This window comes from Tamandua tetradactyla, chromosome 24, assembly GCF_023851605.1.
Source record: "Tamandua tetradactyla isolate mTamTet1 chromosome 24, mTamTet1.pri, whole genome shotgun sequence".
In the NCBI taxonomy this organism is placed as follows: Eukaryota; Metazoa; Chordata; class Mammalia; order Pilosa; family Myrmecophagidae; genus Tamandua; species Tamandua tetradactyla.
This window is the reverse complement of record NC_135350.1, coordinates 43,030,595-43,046,694: the sequence shown is the minus strand read 5'-3', so window position 1 is coordinate 43,046,694 and position 16,100 is coordinate 43,030,595. Positions and strand designations below refer to the sequence as shown.

Here is a 16,100-nt window from a genome sequence, read left to right as displayed (position 1 = left end):
TATAAGCACATTTCAAATCAAAATTCCAACAGTCTTCTTTTCAGACATGAAAAAGTTTATCATTAAATTTATATGGGAAAATAAGAAGCCCTGAATAGACAATGCCATCTTGAAAAAGAAGAATAGAGTTGGAAGATTCATACTTTCTAACGTCAAAACTTATTACAGAGGTGATAGAGAAAGATAGTGGCATAGAGAGGAGTGGCATTTAGTTAGTCCTCTAGAGCAGCTAGTAAATAGACAGGAACTGTCTGGAAAAACTGGGTGACATCCGTGACTAGACACACATTGTACACCAGTCTGGAACATCACAGAACTGTGAATACAGCCACCCAAAACCAGAGATTGGTGCCCCTCCCCCACTGGCACAGCAGGCTAAGTCAGAAACACTGCCTCATTGGAAAAAGAAGCAGTCTCTTCTGGGAGCAAGAGAAGGCAGCCCAGCCAAGCTCAAATTTCAGTTTTAATTAACAAATTTGGACTGTTAAATATAAGCTCCAAGCACAGATAAATGAAGAGCAAGTAGGAAACAAATTGAGGATTCTCCCAGCAAACAAGAGGCAAAGCTGATGAAACTAAAAGGGAGGCTTGTGGAGTAGGCCCAGCTCAGAATACTTGAAAAAGGCTGTGCCCCAAGGCAAATAGCGCCAGGTCCAAACTCCACCATTGACAGGCAAACCTTAAAAAATGGGGACTGGCTCTGAAAAGGGATTTTTAAAAAATGGTTCTTATGTAGGTCACTGGAGAAAGCCTCAGGCACTTTCAATGTCAGTCCTGATCCAGGCGAGGGTAGAGTTAAGATAGGTCAAATTAACAAATTATGTGAAGGAGATAACTTCCTAAAGGGCTTATGCTCCCTAAGAAAATGGGGTTGGGGGACAGAGAACAAGACCCAGCTCAAGTGACAGCCCTCAATCAGAAAATTCAGACTTACCAGGCTAAGCCCTAAGCTCATATTCTATCTCAGCGTCTGTCTCAATCACACCCCTGGCAGCAACAGCTCAGCTTAAAATTACTGACTTTATGCCAGTGAAGAGCTATAAGGCTGACAAGCACCAACTGCTGGAAAGGATAGGAAAAGCACAGAGTCTAGAAGCTTCACAGGAATCTCCAACAATCTGCTGGGTCTCATACCCAGGGAAACTTGATACTGTTTACACATTCTTCCTGAAACTTAGACCCATCTTGTCTGGGAAAATATGACTGGGTTGTTGAAATGTGGGGAGACCATCTTAAAAAGAAAAAATCAGAAGAAGAAAAAAGGTCCATTTAGGCAGAGTAAGAACCAAAAAAGCAAGAGCAGAAAATTCTGAGCAGTCAAATAAAAGCTATGCTAGAGGAAAATAATAAGTTGAACTGGAAAAGAAAACAAAAGAAAAACCAAACAGATAAAGAGCAAATCCTAGATAAAAGAATGAAAATGACCTCCAGAATGAACTAATCAAGGAAATCAGATGCTGAGACATCAACAAAATTTATGAGTCACACTAGGAAAAAATGAAGATATGGCCCTGTCAAATGAACAAACCAAAGCTTCAAATGAGATACAGGAGTTGAAACAACTAATTCATGTTCAATCAAACATGCTAAATAAAGTCAAAAATCAAATCAATTAGTTGAGAGAAGACAGGGCAAAAGAGATGAAAGATATAAAGAAGACATTGGGAAACCATAAAGAAGAACGCAAAAGTTTAAAAAAACAAATGGTAGAACTGATGAGAATGAAAGGCACAACAGAAGAGATGAAAAACATAATGGAAACTTACAACAGCAGATTTGAAGAGGCAGAGAAAGAATTTGTGAACTAGAGGATAGGACATTTGAAATCCTTCACACAAAAGAACAGATAGGGAAAAGAAGGGGAAAATATCAACAGGTTTTCAGGGTATTAAATGAAAACATAAAGCACATGAATATATGTGTTATGGGTGCCCCAGAAAAAAAAGAGAAGGGAAAGGGCAGAAAGAATGGAGGAAATAAACACTGAAAATTTCCCATCTCTTATGAAAGACATAAAATTGCAGATCCAAGAAGCACAGCATATCTCAAAAGAACAGACTTATATCAGCATACTCCAAGACACTTACTAATCATATTGCCAAATGTCAAAGACAAAAAGAGAATTCTGAAAGTAGCAAGAGAAAAGCAATCCATCTCTTACAAGGAAAGCTCCATAAAACTATGTCTGAATTTTTCAGCATAAACTTCTTGGAGGCAAGAAGGCAATGTCATGACATATTTAAGATTCTGAAAGAGAAAAACTGCCAACCAATAATTTCTATATCTGGAAAAACTGTCCTTCAAAAATGAGGGATAGTTTAAATATTCTTAGACAAACAGACAGAGAGAAATTTTGACACTAAGAGGCTAGCTCTAAAGAAATACTAAAGGGAGCACTAAAGGCAGATAGAAAAAGACAGGAGAGAGCAGTCTGTAGAAGAGTACAGACATGAAGACTATAAGCAAGGGTAAAATTTTAAAAATAGATATTTCATATAAAATCCAAAAGAAAAAATGGTAAAGAAAGTACTGCATTTACAGGAATAACATTAAATGATAATGGATTAAACTCTCCAATTAAAAGATGTCAACTGGCAGAATGGATTAAAAAAACAAGACCCATATATGTGCTGTCTATAACAGACTCACTTTAGACCCAAGAAGAAAAGATTGAAAGTGAAGGGTTGCAAAAATATATTTCACACAAACAGCACCCAGAAAAGAGCAGAAGTAGCTATACTAAAATCCAACAAATTAGAAAAATACAAAGCAATTAAAAGTAATAAAGAAGGACTATGTATTAATAAAAGGAACAATTCATCGGGAAGACAAAACAATCATAAATATTATGCACTGAGCAGAGTGCCCCAAAACACATGAAGCATACACTCACAACGTTGAAGGGAGAAGTAACAACACTACAATAATAGTTGGAAACTTCAATAGATTCTCATCCATGGACAGAATGTCTAGACAGAAGGCCAATAAAGAAATAGAAATTTTGAATAATACAATGAATGAACTGGACTTAACAGACATTTATAGAACATTACACCCCACAACAGCAGGATATACATTTTTCTCAAGGGCTCACGGACTATCCTCCAGGATAGACCACATGTTGGGTCACAAAGCAAGTCTCAATAAATTTAGAAATACTGAAATTATACAAAACAATTTCTCAAGTAGTAATGGAATAAAGTTGGAAATCAATAACAGGTGGGAAATTGGAAAATTCACACACAAAAAAAATGAGGGCTAAACAGAACATTCTTAAACAACCTTTGAGTAAAGCAAGAAATTACTAAATATCTCAAGGCAACTGAAAATGAAAATGAAAACACCATATCAAAACTTATGGGATGCACCAAAGGTGGTGCTGAGAGGCAAGTTTATTCCCTAAATACCTACATTAAAAAAGAAGAAAGAGCAAAAATTAAGAAATTAACTGTTCACTTGGAGAAACTGGAGAAAGAACAGCAAATCAACCCCAAAGCAAAAGGAAGGAAAGAAATAGAGCAGAAATAAATGAAATTGGAAACATAAAACAATAGAGAGAATCAACAAAGCCAGAAGTTGGTTCTTTGAGAAAAAGAAAATCAATAAAATTGATGGATACTTAGGTAGGCTGTAAAGAAAATAAAGAGAGAGGATGCAAATAAATAAGGGGCATAACTATTGACTCCCCAGAAATAAAGGAGGTAATGAGAAGATACCATGAGTAACTATATGCTAATAAACTAGACAATGCAGATGAAATGGACAACTTCCTAGAAAAGCATGAACAATCAGCATTGACTCAAGAAGACATAGATGACCTCAACAAACCAATCACAAGTAACAATATTGAATCAGTCATCAAAAAGCTTCCAAGAAAGAAAAATCCAGGACCAGATGGGTTCAAATATGAATTCTACTGAGTATTCAAAAAAAAAAAAAATTAGTACCATTGTTGCTCAAACTCTTCAAAACACTGAATAGGAGGGAAAACTACCTGCCTCATTCTATGAAGCCAATATCACCTTAATACCAAAGCCAGAAAAAGATACTACAAGAAAAGAAAATCACAGACAAATCTCTTTCATGCATATAGATGCAAAAATCCTCAACAAAATACTTGAAAATCAAATCCAGCAGCACATTAAAAGAATTATGCACCATTACCAAGTGGGATTTAGTCTATGTATGCAAAGCTGGTTTAACAGAAGAAAATAAATTAATGTAATACATCACATCAATAAATCAAAGCAGAAAATCACATGATCATCTTGATTGGTTCAGGAAAGACATTTGACAAAATTCAACATCCATTCTTGATGAAAACACTTCAAAGGATGCAAATAGAAGGGAACTTCCTAACACAATAAAGGGACTATATGAAAAACCCACAGCTAACATCATACTCAATGGGGAAAGATGGAAAGCTTTCCCTCTGAAATAGGAACAAGACAAGGATGCCCACGGTCAACACTGTTGTACTGGAAGTTCTAGCTAGATCAATTAAACAAGAAAGAAATAATAAAAGCCATCCAAATATGAAAAGGAAGAAGTAAAATTTTCACTGTTTGTAGATGATATGATACTATATGTTGAAATTCAAAAAAAAATCTACAGCAAAGTTACTAGAGGTATTAAATGAGCATGGCAAAGTGGCAGGGTACAAGATCAACACCCAAAAATCATTAGTGTTTCTATATGCTTATAGTCAGCAATTGATGAGGAAATCAAGAAAAAATACATTTACAATAGCAAACAAAAGAATCAAATATTTAAGAATGAATTTAACCAAGGCCACAAAAGACCTATACACAGAAAACTACAAGAAATTGCTAAAAGAAATCAAAGACCTAAATAAATGGAAGAACATACCATGTTCATGGAATGGAAGGCCAAATATAGTCAAGATGTCAATTCTACCCAAACTGATTTATAGATTCAATGCAATATCAATTAAAACCCAAAAAGTTACTTTGCAGAAATAGAAACACCAGTAACCAAATTTATTTGGAAGGGCAGTGTGTCCCTTATAGCCAAAAATAGCTTGAGAAATAGGAATGAAGTGAGAGGTCTCACACTACCTGACTAAAACGTATTACAAAGATACAGTGGTCAAAACAGCATGGTACTGGCATAAAAATAGACATACTAACCAATGGAATTGAATGAGTGTTCAAAAATAGAACCTCTCATCACCAACAATTGACCTAGATATGACAGTCAGATCCAACTCAACTAGGACAGAGCTGCCTCTTCAATAAATGGTGTTTGAAGACTGAATATCCATATCAAATGAATGAATGAGGACACATATCTCAAACCTTACACAAAAATTAAACTCAAAATGGATCAAAGACCTAAACATTAGTGCTCAGAACATAAAACTTTTAGAGGAAAATATCTTAAAGATCTTGTGATAGGAAGTGGCTTCCTAGACTTTACACCAAAATGTGAGCAATGAAAGAAGAAATAGAAAATGGGATCTCCTCAAAATTAAACACTTTTGGGCATCAAAGGACTTTGTCAGGAAAGTAAAAAGGTAGCCTACACAATAGGAGACAATATTTGGAAACCATATATCAGACAAGGGTTTAATATCCAGAATATGTAGAGATTCTACAACTCAAAAACAAAAAAGACAAACAACCCAATTGAAAAATGGACAAAGACATGAACAGACATTTTTCAGAAGAGGTAATACAAATGGCTCAAATACATATGAAAAGATGCTCAATTTCACTGGCTATTAAGGTAAAGTAAATTAAATCCACAATGTGATATCATTTTACATCTACTAGAATGACCATTATCAGAAAACTGTTAATCACTGTTGGTGGAAATGTCTAATGGTGCTATACTCTGTGAAGGCAGTTTGGCAATTTCTCATGAAGTTAAGTATAGAAATGCTGTATGACCCAGCAACCCCATTACTAGGCATATATTCAGATGAACTAAAGGTAAGAACACAAACATTTGCACATTGATGTTTATCATGGCATTATTCATGATTGTTAAGAGATAGAAAAAGCCCAAATGTCCATCAATGGACAAGTGGCTAAACAAACTGCGGCATATACATATGATGGAATATTACACAGCTGAAAGACAGAATAAAGTCATGAGGCAGGCAATGTGGATGAAACTTGAAGACATCATGCTGAATGAAATTAGTGAAAAACAAGAGGACAAATACTGTATGGTCTCACTAATATGAACTAACATTAATAAGTGAACTTTGAGTTAAGAACACAGGTTTATCAGGAGACAGAAAGAAAGTAGAGATTGGTTATTTGATGCTGAAGGAGTACAGAATGTTAAAAATAACTGATTGTAAAGATCCAGAAGGATAGCACAATACTATTCAATAGTAGCACAGTATTGTAAGTACACTGAACAAAGCTGAGTGTGAGTTTGGTTGAGGGAGGCGGGCTGAGGGCATGTATGACACCAGAAATAAAAATAGAGGATCAGGACTGGGGTGGTTTATCTTAACAATGCCTAGAGTGGACAATGATGATGATTAAATGTACAGATATAAGAATATTTTTGCATGAGGGAGAACAAATGAGTGTCAACATTGCAAGGTGCTGAAAATGGAATGATCTATGAGGGGGGAAACAATCAGTGCAAACTAGGATTCATAATTAACAGTAACATTGTAATATGCATCCATTGACTGCAGCAAAGGCAATATGCCAAAGACGAACATCAATAAGCTGGGGATATGGGGAAGATGTATGGGATTCTTTGCAGAACAAATGGTAATGTCCTCACACAGATTGTGGCGGTGAAGCCCTGGCTATGTGATTATACGGGAACCATTGATTTTTTTTCTTAGGTTGAATTGTGTGATAGGTGAATAAAACTGTTTAAAAATGAACAGAGAGATATAAGTGTTGGAGAAAATATGGACCTATTCACTGTTGGTAGAGAAGTAGAGTGGTGCAGTCCCTCTGGATGGCAGTATGATGGCTCCACAAGAGGCTAGGGGTAGGTTTACCATATGATCCTGCAACCCTATAGTTAGGTGTATATTTGGAGGAACTAAAAGTGAGGGCAAAAATGTATATTTGCACACTGGTACCTGTGGCAGCAGAGTTCAAATTTTGCGATGGATGGAGGTGGCCTAAGGATACATCAACTGAGGAATGGAAAGGGGAAATATGGTATATACATACAATGGACTACTGAGTGGCTGTAAGAAGGAATGAAGTTGTGGAGCATGCAACCAAGACACTAAGTTGAATGAAATAAGCCCGTAACAAAAAGACAAATATCATAAAGGCTCACTAACATGGACTAATTATAATGTGCAGTTTCTGAGAACTGAATTTGAGAGCACAGGTTATCAGGTGAATTCTATTGTAAAGTTTCCTAGATTGTAAGCTCTTACAGCAGTCACATCTATTCCAGAGTTGTAACTGTTATTTCTAAATTTTGAGAAGCTGAGTTCTTTGTAGAAAACATGGTCATTTCCTGGAACTTCAGGTATTTGTATGACGCCTGAGACTCAGAGCTAGATTTCTATAAATAGGAAAGTCAGCATTACCCCATACAGCAACTGGTAAAAATACCAAAAAAGCGATCAGACTTCATTTAGAGATATGAATGAAGCTGATCTGGATGGGACTAAGGTAAATTGAAGGGTAAAGAACAATATTGACTGTATTTTAAAACTTCAACTTCTGTGTGAGACTACAGGAAGATATGTTTATCTGATGCAAAATTTATATTTTCAGTAGCACACTATCTAATTGAACTTGTATGGTCAGCTTATTCAAACACCATAACTACAAGGAACCTTGAATAGGGAGTGAGATCTTGTTTGTTTGTACGGGATGGTGTGATGCCCTAATACATCCTAGAGTAATCTGGGCAGAAGATTAAAAAGCCAAGTCCCCTTGAGGGAGTGGGAAAAAAGGTGGAAATATTCAACTTCGCCACTTGGGAAAGACCTGATATTCTTGCAAGCATTGAGGACTACCAACTTGATGGGCCAAGCCCTTGATCTTGGGACTTGCCCTTATGAAATGTATTACTGAAAAGGAGAAGATAAGCCTACTTATGATTATGCCTGAGAGTCACCCCCAGAGAACCTATTTTTTTGCTCAGATATGACCTCTCTCTCTTTCTAAGCTAATTCCACGCGTGAACTCACTGCCCTCTTCCTTTGTGGAGCATGACTCCCTGGGGTGTAAATCGCCCTGGAAATGTGGAGCATGACTCCTGGGGATGACCCTTGTCCTGGCATCATGGGATTCCTTCTTGACCATAAGAGGGAAGAGAATTGAAACAAAATAAAGTATCAGTGACTGAGGGAGTTCAGATAGAATTGCGAGATCATTCTGGAGGTTATTCTTATGTCATATATAGATATCCCTCTCAGTTTTTGGTGTATTGGTGTAACTAGAGGGAAATACTTGAAACTGTTGAAATGTAATCCTTGATTCTTGAAGACGATTGAATAGCTGTGGAGCTTTTAAGGTGTGACCATGGGATTGTGAAAACTTTGTGACTGACACTCCCTTTATTCAGTGTATGGCAGATGAGCAGGAAAAATAAGTAAATAAATAATGAAGGGGAAAGAGGTATGGGATGTTTTATGTGTTTTTTTTTTTTTACTGTTATTATTAGTGCTATTCTTTTTTTTTTTTTAGGAGTAATGATAACACTCAAAAACAGATTGTGATTATGAATGCACAGGTATATGATGATGCTGTGAGCCACTGATTACATAGTTTGGATGATTATATGGTATGTGACTATAAAATACATCTCAATAAAATTGCATTAAAAAAACATTTTCAAAGTCACAAAAATTAAAACAGCAAAGTATGGAGACAAGATAGACATATAGACCAACAGAATCAAATTGAGACTTCAGAAATCAACCCTCACATTTATGGTCAACTGATTTTTTTATAAGGAAGCAAACACCATTCAATTAAGAAAGAATAGCCTCTGCAACAAATGATGCTGGGAAAACTGGATCTCCTTATGCAAAACTGGATCTCCATATACAAAAGTCAATTCAAAATGGTTTAAAGACCTAAATATATGAACCAGAACCATAAAACTCCTGGAAGAAAATATAGGGAAGCATCATCATGACATGTGTTCAGCTTCATACGCAAAGTACAAGCACCAAAAGAAAATGTAAACACCAAAATTAAAAACTTTTTGCATCAAAAGACTTTATAATGACAGTAAAACAACTACCTATGTAATGGGAGTAAATACTTTGAAACCATATATCCAATAAGGGTTTAATATCCAGAATACATAAAGAAATCCTACCATTCAACAACAAAAAGACAATCAACCCATTTAAAAATAAGCAAAAGAATTAAATAGTAATTTACATTTCTCAAAAGAAGATACAGAAATGGCAAAAAAATAAAAGGAAAAAAGATGCACAACATCAACCTTTAGAAATGCAAATCAAACTACCACAACGAGATACCATTTCATGCCCACTAGAATGGCTACTATTAAAAAAGAAAAAAAAACAGAAAAAATCAAGTCTGGGAGAGGATGTGAAGAACTAGGCGCATTAGTTAATTGTTGGTGGGAACGTAAAATGGTGTAGCTTCTATGAAAGACAGTTTGGCAGTTCTTCAAAAAGTTAGAATTACTACATAACTAGCAGTCCCACTTCAAGAAAGAATTAAAAGCAGGGATTTGAACAGGTATGTTCACACTGATTATACAGCAGCATTATTCACAATTGGCAAAATCTGGAAGTAACCCTAGTTTCCATTAACCAATGAATGAATAAACAGTATACAGTATGTATACACACAATGAAATTTTTTCAGCCACTACAAAGAATGAAGTTCTGATACATATGACAACATGGATGAACCTTGAAAACATCATGTTGAGTTAAATAAGTCAGACACAAAAGGACAAATATTGTCTAATCTCATAGATGAAATAATTAGCATCAGCAAACTCACAGAATCAGAATCAAGTATATATGTTACCACGGGGTGGAGTGGAGGTAAGGAATAGGGAGCTAAGGCTTAAATTGTACAGAGTTTCTGTTTGGAGTGATGGAAAGGCTTTAGAAATGAATGGTGGGGATGGTGGCACAACAGTACGAATATAATTAACAGTCTTGAATTATAGATCTGAATATGATTGGCAGGGGAAATTTTAGTTTGCGTTTAAGTTACTAAAATAATTTTTTTTTAAATCCATGAGACAGTAAAACACAAACAGTGAACCCTAAGGTAAACCATGAACTATAATTAATAGTCAATTTAAAAATAATAGTACAATTTATAAAAATATGCTGTCAATTGTGACAAATGTTCTACACTAATATAAGGAGTTAATAATAGACTGTTGTATGAGACCTCTGTATTTTATGCATGATATTTCTGTAAACCCACAAATTCTCTCATAAAAAATTAATAAATAAATGATACACTAAAATAAAATTTAAAGATTTAATATAATGATGGGGATTTAAAAATAGCATTAAGCACAGCCTTCAAAAAATCTCCATATTGGCATTAGTCTCTTTATCACTTTGGGTATGTGTCTGTTTTACCAGACAAAAACTTTCCTGACTATATGCTCACTCTGCACTTCCTTTCATGTCCACAAGGATATTATAAAAACTGTCAAATAATTTATTGAAATCAGGATGCATAATGCCTACAGAAGTTTTTCCCAAGCTTTCTCCACATATTATTAACCCTAGACAAATAACTTTTGAGAGAATAAATATTGGCTGAGTCTTAAAGAACATTATTGTAAAACATGGTGGCACTAATTCTAAAAAAAAAAAAAAAAATGCAGCAAAGAAACAACCTTTCAAATATCATTTTCCTTTTATTTTTCTTCACATAAAGACTTCGACTTTCTGAGCCTGAGAAACTAGAAAACATGACTTCTATCTGATGAGACAAATAAAACTGAAGGACTAGTTTAGGGAAACACGGATAGAAATCAAGACTTTGGTTATTAGGTTAAATTTGAGATACGTGTTAAAAATTTAAGTAGAAACCTAAACCATTTAACCAACCAATTATCAGTAAAGTAAGTGAAGATTTACCCTTACGCTCCACTTTTAGTAGAGTAAGTCACCCATCTCTACCATATTTTGCCTCTGTGTCAAGAAAGTATAGTCACCTATATGAATGAACAGCTTATAGTAACTTTCCAGGGGAATAACAACACAATCTTTTTGTCCTCACCCAAGTATAGTTCCATTTGAGGTTTATAGATTTCCATATTTGTATTACCACTCAATTTTATACTTCCCAGCTAGTGACCTATTGCTATATGTAATGAACTACCCCAAAACTTATTGGTGTAAAAGTCTCGATTTTTTTAAGTAGCTCACAATTTTATGAACCAGAAATTCAGAACTCAAAATTCTTCTGCTCCACAGGCAACTGAGGTCACTTGGTGGTACTCAGCTGGCAAGTGGGCTAGACTGGATGGCTTCACTTGCATGCCCGTTGCCTTGGTGGGGATGGTTGAAAGGATGGAAGTCATAGGATCATCAGACTTCTGGTATGGTGGCTCAGGTTTCTATAGAGACAGAAAGCTATTGCCACCAGTCTCTTAAATCCTAGCTCCAAAAACTGCCACAGCATCACCTCCACCATATACTATGGATCTAAGCAGACACAGAGTTGACCCGGATTCAAGAAGAGAGGCATAGATCCCCACAATTAGATGAGAAAGGTGCCAAAGAACTTGTGGATATCTTTAATCTGCCACACATTATTGAAATGGCTAAATATTCATGCTCTGAAACCAGGATTCCATCCTCACCCTCCAACACTTGTTAATTATATGTCTGGGCAAAATATGGAGTCTCTATCTGTCTTGGTTTTTTTCTGTAAAATAGTCAAAATAAATGTATTCATTCACAAACATGTATTGACTAAGTAATGTGCACCAAGATGATTGGGACCAGAATGAGAAATAAGATGATCTGAATTTTCAAGTAGGATGGTCTAGACTAAAGAAAGAAAAGACGTGCATTCATTCTTTCAACAAATATTCTATAAGTACCTACAAAGCCAGTCACTGAGTTGTAAGTAATTGCGAACCAATGTGATAAGGCTTTAGAAAAGACTTTCATAACATATTTTAGGAATTTGGAAAAGGAAGTAACTATTCTACACCCTTCCTGTATGACTGGTTTCTCTTTTGAGTAGGCTATGGTCATAAATCTCATCTCATCAAGTGTTGATGAAGCCTGAGGTCACAGGAGCATTTGTGCAAATCTCTGCTGTGTAACTGAATGGAGTTAAGGTTGTAGAGGTCAGGTTCTCAAGGTCTCGTTTCTCAAACAGGATTTTGATTAAACAAGATCTTAAAATCATCTATTTCCACATTTTTTGCTAGTGAAGGCAGAGACTTAATCTAAGATTCTTCTCTCAACTGGCATTTAGAAATGAACACCAGTTTTCTTTCTGTGTCCCCTCATGGCAGTTAAGAGCTGTATGACTAAACCCACATAAATATTTAACAAACACACAAGGAGACTCTATTTCTCTTTTCTTTACGGAAATCTGAAGTAGTTTCTTCATTTAAGTAGAATCATGTTTACATTGAATCTGAATGTCAGATAAGATGCAAGAACCATGGAGATGCCACCGACAGAGAAGCTTAGCAAGAATGACCTGCACCACCCAAAATCTTTCATCTCTGTGAAAACCCCTTTATTAACACAGAGTCAAGTTGGTGTTTGGCGACAGAGTCTACCTAGAGAGTTTCAGTATTAGTTTAGTCTTGGCATCTCAACAATCATTTCAAGCACTAATTACCTTTACTCTAAACTTTTTTCATTAGTCCTTAAAAGAATAATCAAAGAATAAAATACATTTCTGTCACTGTTTTATCGATAAAGGAGATATTGAAAGCACACACTTTGATCCTTCTAAAATAATTTTGTGAAACTCTTAAATAGACAGGCAGCTGGGACTGGCTTACATAGTTATCAATGTTTGCTTCTCTTACAATCTGGGGTCACACATTTGGCAAGATACATAAAGATCTTGTCACTTGTACTTCACCACAGGGCCCTCCTAACCTTGCCTGTGATTTTATATGCTTTGTTTTTTTTTTTTTTCACATAGACTTCAATCAATCAGTTTTGAACAAATAAATAAATTATTGTCTGCATGCCAGGGTAAAATAGTTACATGTATGTCTTTGAAGTGAGACAGAACTGAGTTTAAATCCAAACTGTAACGCTTATTAAACTCATGAAATTTCTTTAACTCTCTAAGCTCAGATTCCATTTATAGAATGAGGATAATAAGAGCAGAAATTTCACAGAGTTGCCTGGACCATTTAAGGCACATTTAAAGCACTTAGCATGATGCTTTGAACATTGTATGTTCCTGATAAAGAGACAGCTGTAATTTTGTTACCATTGTTGTTATTTAGGGACAGCCATTTGAAGACAAAAGATGGCAGAAATATTTTGCACACATTTTGCAGACAATATTCTTATCTTTCTTGTGTGCACCTGTCACCTATGACTAATCATGTTTGGGGGCATTTAAAATCTGAAGCACAGCAAAGGAAGAAGTGAAATTAATGAAGTATTTATCAGGACAGACTATCAAGGATCCTTGAGGGCAGGGTTATGAAATAGTAGTACTAACTAAATATTAATTGATGATAAATGGAAACGTAGTTTTTTTAAAAAAGGAAGCATCATTTAAAAAACAAATCTTGCAAAATAAGATGGACTTCACGAGATTGCACAGAAACAAAGTATTAAGCTCTATTATTAACATACAAGGAGAAGTTTTATCCTTTCCTTTACAATTTCCTAATTCGATGACTTTTACCTTCAATTCTTGCAACGTGGCCTTTGTCTTATGAATGGTCCTTGAGGTACTGGCCTAGCCTTCCATTCTGGAAGCCTCTGATCATCATTGCTTGAGTTACAAGCTTCTAAACCTGGAGAATTGTGTCTTAGAGTGAGGCTAATACTGGTCCACATAACAACTTTGTTAAGAATAAAATGGTTGAAAATGATAAAGTACTGCTTCATTAGAATGACTTGGCCATAAAGGGGAAAGAGGTGATTAGGGGGTGTTCTTCCTCTCACATCCTACAAACAAAAGGGGATAAAATCACAACCAATCATCCAACCCAGGTCCCTCATTTTGTCCTTGAACATGTACTGGTGATGCTTCATGATATGGTTAAAGCTGAAAATCAAGCCCTGAATTCCTCAATTATTCCTTTACTCTCTATTATACACAGGTTCTGTGGCGAAGGAGAACCTTCTGAACACTTCCTCTTTACAAAACCAGAGCTCTTCCCCTTCCCTTTCTTCTGCAGGTGTTATTTCACCTCCAAAAAATTACATTCACCTTCTTCAGAATTTCTGGAAGAGGAAAGCCAATGAGCTAGAAGAATGGATCCACTGAGGTCATTTCAGCAGCACTAAGCAGACTCCCCAGACACAGCTCTGTATTAACGTCTTCACAATCCTCAAGCCAGTTCACTACACCACGCGTTACTGGAATCAAAGGCAAGAACTTCTAAGGCCAGTGTCAGGGTCTCAGTATACTCAGAATCTGTTGAACAAGGTGAGAAAAACCTTCTTGATTACATGCAAAATTGCCCATTTGATGAAAATAAGAGTACATTTCACTTTTAAACTCATTTGATTATTCTTGGGTATTTAAAGAGTATTTGGATACCTGAAGTTTGGTTTGGGAATGAAGGCTATGGTATTTTCCTGCCCCTCACTCATCCTTCACTTGATGGACAGCTCTTCAACAGATCTTTTGCCTCCCAGGGCTGGTGAGAGAGAGGTGAGGGAGCAAGCAGGGAGGGAAAGGGGGAGGGGTAGAGCTGGCACTTGAGGAGGCAACTTCTAGGCAGCTTCCTTTCTTCAAAATTTCACCAACCATTCAACAAGCCCAGTCCTCCCCAATAAAACCAGTCACCTCTGACATCCTGGCTGCTCTGTATTAAACTGGCACTGAAGCACTTAACCTGCTGGATCGCCTTTCTCCAGACACCTGCCCAAGCAGCAGACTAAACAAACAGGGATTCTCCACTGCGCAAAAGTTGGCTTCTTTCACTAGGTCTCCCATCTGTTAAAAAGCCATTGTCTGAGAAGTGTTCAGCTAGCTGGGGAGCGAGAGCTATTGCATACTGAACTGCCCCCTTTTCCCCATAAAAAGTCCTCTTTAGCATTTTTCTTTTCTCCTCTGTTTTCATTGCCTGATTTATTCATTGATTTCACCTCTTCTCCCCTCCCCCTTGGTTCGGGAGGAGAGGCTCCTTGTCTTCGGTTTCTCAGGGGTCATGTCTTTTCAGTCACCAGGACAATACCCGCTGCTGGCATCTGCTTCCAGATCCAATCAGCCATATTGTGAACACATCCTGCCAGAGAATTGTTCCTCCTTTTGCTCGGCTTTGTTGCCAATTTCATGCCATGTATTGCTCCATGTTTTGTGCTTCATGAAGCTGTCACGGGCATAAAAGTGGTCTGACCAGGGTCGTAGTAAAAGGGGTGGGAATGAAACATCCACCAAAATGTTGAGCAGGCCACCCACAGTCCATACACACACACACACGCTCACACACACAGTCTACACACAGACACATGCTCACACACACACACGCACACAGTCTACACACACACACAGACACTCACACACACAGTCTACACACAGCCACAGTCCACATGTACAGATTCATACAGTCTTCACACACACACACACACACTCCACACATAAAAACACACAGTTCACACAAACACACACACAGCCCACATGCATGAACACACACTCTTTTCTTTCTCCCTTTCATTTGCACACACATATATACAAACACACACACTTTTTTTCTCTCCACAAAATGTAATTGGCACCCTAGTGAGATATTTTATGCTTCTCCAGGCAGACAAACATTTTACAAGGAGCCACAGTGTTTGATTGCCTTAATAACGATAAGGAGCATATTAACTTGGGGTAGGGTGGGGGTTCCTTGTGAAAGTTAAAGGAGGAGTTCAGAATATTTTTCTTTTTTCTCAAGTATTTCTAGTCACATGCTGAATATCAATCATGTTTTGGGGCACAATCTCAAAAACACAATAGAAA

At 36.6% G+C, this 16,100-nt stretch overlaps 1 long non-coding RNA gene across 2 annotated transcripts in view; it reads right to left on the bottom strand.

Moving 5' to 3' along the window:
- Positions 1–16,100, bottom strand: part of LOC143667946 (uncharacterized) — a 123,145-nt gene that overhangs the window by 54,890 nt on the left and 52,155 nt on the right. Inside the window, exon 4 of one of the 2 annotated variants that reach the window (XR_013168205.1) lies at positions 13,816–14,564. The exons of the other annotated variant lie outside the window; for it this stretch is intronic. This is a non-coding gene — a long non-coding RNA (uncharacterized LOC143667946). Of the gene's footprint in view, positions 1–13,815; positions 14,565–16,100 lie in introns of those variants that run through there. 2 annotated transcript variants of the gene reach the window in all.